Here is a 6,000-nt window from a genome sequence, read left to right as displayed (position 1 = left end):
AAAAAAATCCCAATAACCAACTCCAGTATAATTCAGAAGAATGAATTTAGATAATTGATAAAGCAATGATTAAAAACTTGTAAAATAGTACTACTACTGTGTAGCATTTAGAGATAAACAAAGTATTGACCGGCAGTGGTGGCTCATGTCTGTAATCTCAGCACTTGGGAGGCCGAGGCGGGTGGATCACTTTAAGGTCAGGAGTTGAGACCAGCCTGGCTAACATGGCAAAACCCCATCTTTACTAGTAATACAAAAAAAAAAAAAAAAAAAAATTAGCCAGGTGTGACAGCACGTGCCTGTGCCCAGCTACTCAGGAGGCTGAGGCATGAGAACGGCCTGAACCTGGGAGGCAGAGGTTGCAGTGAGCCGAGATTGCACCACTGCACTCCAGCCTGGGCCACAGAGTGAAACTGTGTCTCAAAAAACAGATGTAGACGAAATATTTAAATATCAATCATACTGTTTCATGTAAAACTGTGTCATTGACTTAACTATAATTGGTAACATGTGGATTTGTAGGGATATTTTTTTTAAATGAAGTAAAATCCCATTTCGTAAATAAGTGATTTTTTTAAAAAAAGCTTTTTTCCAAACCTTTCCTTTGGGTCTGAGAGACTGGACATGTAGATGCATTTTTCTTCTGTTCTGAAGTGGCATCAATAAAAGCCTTCCCACTCGTTATGGCAGCCTTTATCTCTACTGCTTGTGCTGGGCCCGAATGATTCCAGTGGGGCTTGTTAGCAGTGGGACTGGTACCCTGAGTGGTCTAATGATTTCTTTATTGGTTGGAGCCTATAGGGCATCAACATAAAACAAAGGAAAATGATGAAAAATTGGTAAAATTGATAATTTTGCCTTTCTTCTGTCATAGAAGCTCGTTGGGGGCCTTACAGCCAGCCACACAGTAAATGGACTACATTTGTAATGCCACATGTGATCCAATGCATGCATAGTTGGAGTATCCTCAGAAATGAGCAAATAATAAAATTGAATAACTATTGAAACATAATTTAAGAAAGTTTTCTTGAACTAAAAAATTAAACTTCATACAAGTGATACTTTGTATGTAGACAGAAATAATAGAATAGCTAATAAGACATATCTACTAAAGTTATTAGACTTCAGAATTAAAGGAAGAATCCTTTGGATAACCAGACAAAAGTATCAAGCGACTCAGAGGGTGAAATAGCAGGCAAGCATCAGACTTCTCCACAGCAACATTTGTTATAAGAGAATGGAACATGTGAAAGAATGTTTAGCTTCACTAGTAATTAAAGAAATGTAATATAAGATAAGGCAATAAAATTTTAACCAGATTTGCAGGCTTTAAAAAATTATAATGTGCATCGTAGGTAAGGGAAGAGAACTCCAAAACACTGAGGACTATAAATTGTCAAAATCCTTCTGGAACGCAATACAGCAACATGCTTTAAAAATGTTAAAATTCTTTATCTTTAGTCCAATTATTTCAACTTGTGAGAATTCTAAGGAAACAGTTATTTACAAAGCCAAAAACTATTTATATACAAGAATTATATACAACTATTTATATACAACTAATTATATACAAGGGGATAACAGGGAGTAGGAAGTAGGTGGGACTACAGGCATGCGCCATCACACCTGTTTTTTTTTTTTTTTTACATAGCACAATAAAATTAAAACTATAAACACCACAACATTTGCAGTTAAAGGGAAATAATGTTAGCCACCAAAAAACTTTATAAGCAATAAGAGGAAGATAACTGGCATTTATTAAGTACTTATATATTTAACTCTGGGGTAGGCACTCAATTTTGCTTTCAAGGATAAGGAAACTGAAGCTCAGAAAAATTAAATAACTTGCCCAAGGACATCCAACTATTCTATGAAGAACTGAAATTCAGGTTTTCATTTGTGATTTGGAAGTATAAACTCTTTCTGCCATGCAGAAAGTTTGTTAAGTATCTTTCTTTTTTTTTTTTTTTGAGACAGAGTCTCACTCTGTTGCCAGGCTGGAGTACGGTGGTGTGATCCTGGCTCACTGCAAGCTCCGCCTCCCTGGTTCAAGCGCTTCTCCTGCCTCAGCCTCCCGAGTAGCTGGGATTATAGGCACGCACCACCTCGCCTAGCTAATTTTTGTGTTTTTGGTAGAGACGGGGTTTCACCACGTTGGCCAGGAGGATCTCGATCTCCTGACCTCGTGATCCACCCACCTCGGCCTCCCAGTGTTGGGATTACAGGCATAAGCCACCATACCCGGCCTAAATATCACTTTTTAAACACAAAAGTGTTAAAGGAATACTACTCACTGAACTGCTTTTTCAATTTATCTTTTATATGTCATAAAAGAACTTCAGCACTTATAAATTACAGAAGTTTCAAATTATTTTGAAAAACTGAAGTTGATTCTTGTTATTTCAGGTAGTTATACTCTGTAAGTCACCACAAACTCAGAATTAGTGAACATTGAATCCATTGCTCCTAAAACAAAAAATATGGGGGGTTAGGTTCAGGTAAGTCTCTGGTCATATATATATATATATATATAATTTTTTTTTTGGTCAATCAATGTATCATCTTGCTTTATGTATGTGTCATGTTTACAGACATCTCATTTAATACCCTTGTGGCCAACAGCACTAAAACTCATGCCTGAACAAAGCTTATCTAGCACATATTTTCTCTGTAAGGCACATCACATTCTTTTTATGCTTAGGAGCACTAGACAGCACTACAATGAGGGGCAATTTTCAGCACAAAATCACCAAGAAAAAGCATACAGATGCAAAAAACCTGGCACTAAACAGACTGCAAAAGGACATTTGTTTACAGTGTGTGAGCTGAAGCAAGAAGGCTGTGTCACCTTCTTCAGCCTTAACTGGGAATGTGCATGTCAGGCAATTCAAATTTTTTGCCACTTCCATTGTCTGTGAATGATCTCATAAGCACAGCAAGTCTTGATTTTAAGGTTATAAATCAATTTTACTGAGTAGGTGAATTCGCAAATTTGGAATCTATGAATAATGAGGATCGACTTTTAACATTTGTGGTTAAGAGGCTATACAATGATAATATACCTGCTTTTAATGAAAATGTCAGATCTGTGGGTGGGGTGGGGAAATGGACAAGAAAATGCTAACAAGCAGGAATCAATGTACTGACTGCCAGTAAGCCGTGCCCCCTAGTGGACAAAAGGATAAGTAATCCTAGAATAACAAAACTGGAAATAACAAGGTATACACTTTATATAAAGTTTTGAGCTGGGTGGAGATGAGGAACTAAATAACTCACATCAAATTTGCCAGACTGTGCAATTCTCTTTTTTGGTCCAGAAGTGTTTTTGTAATATAACATATCATCCTTTTCTGAAGCCTAGTGGAAAAAAGAATTATCCAATTTCAGCATAGTAAAGGCAAATTTAGCATGTTTCTCAAAAAGCCATATGAATGTAAGCAACAAAGTAGTGGACAATTTTTTTAATAAAAATTCACAAAAAATTGAATTTGGATAGTTTTACACTTACAGATTCCTATAAAAGAATCCTCTAGTCCAGGAGCGGTGGCTCACGCCCGTAATTCCAACACTTTGGGAGGCCAAGGCAGGTGCATTACTTGAGGTCAGGAGTTCAAGACCAGCCTGGCCAACTGGGTGAAACCCTGTCTCGACTAAAAATACAAAAATTAGCTGGGTGGGGTGGTGCCCACCTATAGTCCCAGCTACTTGGGAGGCTGAGGCAGGAGAATTGCTTGAACCTGGGAGGCGGAGGTTGCAGTGAGCTGAGATTGCACCACTGCAATCCAGCATGAACGAAAGACTGAGACTCCATCTCAAAAACAAACAAACAAAGAATCCTCTAATTTAAGAAGTCAACTATAAGTTACTGTATATAGTATGATGGCCTCTGGAAACAGTCAACTCTGCCAGACACTATGGCTGGCCACTTATCAAGGCTTTTGCCTTGTCATTCCAATATATTATTGATCAAAACTATTAGAATATGTGTGTTATGTACATGTATATTATATAGAATTTAGAACATATATAAAATATGTATTTAAGCAAAACTCTTAGATTTAAGAAAACAAGAATAAAAGAAAAAAATGCTAACGTGTTTAGCAGTCTTTTCCTTATGAGATTCACTTTCAGTGAACTCATTAGAAACTTAGACATTCTTTCATAGTGTCATCAGAATGACAGGGAGTGTCATCTTCAGTACACCCCTTATCAGACTTGATTGGATCAGAATCAAATTTGGTTAATTTGCTGTCTTCAAAAGTAATGAGGTCTTGATTATTACCCTGCATTCTTGGCACATTGTCTTTTGCAAGGTCATCTGAATAAGAAATGTGGAACTGGCGTGGTGAATACCAACATCTAGTTTCTTCTTTTTGAGTATCATAATTTGTTTTTACATGTTTTTTGCTCTTTGGGTAACTGATTACAACTTTATCTCATTGCCACTGAGAGGTGCAGAAGATGAACCTCCTTCTAAAATGCAGTCATGATTTTTTTTCATCCCCAAATTTTCCCTTCTTAGGTACTCTTAACATGATATCAATTTACATTAGTTTTAATACCTGGTGATGTTTTCATGAGCAATGTAAGTAGTTGTAATTTGTTACTATCATCATCTATTTGTGTGGTTAGTTGGCTTTTATCTTTTTTCTTCCTTTGTGCCACTAATTTTAAGATTTTTCTCCTTCAGAGGTGTGATATGTATCCATTTATCCTTATAATGATGTTTGAAGCCTCTAAATAGTTTAGATTTCTTAGAAGTGGGTATGTCTGGAGGCACATCTATTATAAGATCATCTTCATATACTGGACGATGTTTTAATTCTTATTGGTGAAACAGAAGGCCTTTGGCTCTCCCAGGACGTGTGGCAATCTTCACTCACAGATGTTTTCAAGTGGCAGAAGTGCTGTTGATCAGCCTCATCCTGCTTTGCTTAGATGCCCCAAGTAGCTCTGCAGAATAATTGAGGAAAGGATCATATTCAAGATCAGTCTCTGGACATTTGAGGTCCATCACATACTTTCCAGGCTGTCTTTGCTCTTTGATGGTGCAATTCCCTTTTCCTCTGGGAGCAGGCTATTTTCAGGAAAATCTTGCCTCACATCTGTGTCATTCAAGGAGGCCACAGGGCTTTGAGTCAGTTCTTCAAGTGCTGAAGTTCATTTGGAGATCACTCTTCTTCAACCTCAGCCTTGACTGACTCATTTTTCTCTTAATTCTTTCCAATGTTTCCATAGTTATTTCTAGGACTGTCAGTAGAAAATAAGTTTTGTTTTATCATTACAATCATGATGAAATTCAGATTCTAGAATACCCTGGAGAAGTAGCTTTCTATCAGAAAGACATTAACCCTTCCAAATCCAGTTTTAAATACAGGAGGTAGTTTACCAAGTGATCAGTTCTAGAAGGAGAATGAGAAACCATTGGTTATCACTGTTTAAGTTTTTCAAATGTCTAGCTCATTCCCACGACTGATTAAAATACATTTACACCTTATTACTAATGTGACTATACATCAGTAGGACAAGACTTGTTTGTGCATAATTGTTTGTGTCAAACGTGACATGCTTTCTATAGAAAATATTCACATTACCAAGCAATGACAATTTGGAAACTTAGAATAACTGAATATCACTTACACAGAACCATATGTAGTCTTATCTACTGATACTTCTCCACTGTCCACAAGAAAAATGTATTTAAAGCATTAGTCTTTCCTTCCTTTAGTAAGCCTCAACATTCTAAGGTCCCTCATATCTATAGAATGCTTCAAACACAAAATAACCCCGAGCCCTTAACAACCATGAAAATCTAAGAATTGATAGACGAAACTCCAGAGTAGCTAGATCCACACTACTGAGGAAACTCAGGAGAGTGACAAGACACAGGCTTGAAGTAACAGCTGTCCACAACACCCTGGCAGCTCCTTCCCTAATTTTTACTAGGAGAAATACGACCTCTTCCCAAGATACACTTTCCTGCATCAATTAAAGGATAAC

General features: G+C 37.0%; 1 long non-coding RNA gene across 1 annotated transcript; it reads right to left on the bottom strand.

Moving 5' to 3' along the window:
• Positions 1–597: 597 nt before the first annotated feature.
• Positions 598–5,402, bottom strand: LOC102123070 (uncharacterized). Its single transcript, XR_001485628.4, has 3 exons — positions 4,563–5,402; positions 3,277–3,357; positions 598–795 (listed from the first exon to the last, which is right to left on the bottom strand). It is a non-coding gene; the product is annotated as an uncharacterized lncRNA (long non-coding RNA).
• Between the last annotated feature and the right edge of the window lie 598 nt (positions 5,403–6,000).

The sequence above is a fragment of the Macaca fascicularis genome, chromosome 15 (assembly GCF_037993035.2).
Source record: "Macaca fascicularis isolate 582-1 chromosome 15, T2T-MFA8v1.1".
Lineage (NCBI taxonomy): Eukaryota > Metazoa > Chordata > Mammalia > Primates > Cercopithecidae > Macaca > Macaca fascicularis.
The sequence above is the reverse complement of the archived record's forward strand: the minus strand, read 5'-3'. Positions and strand labels throughout refer to the sequence as shown.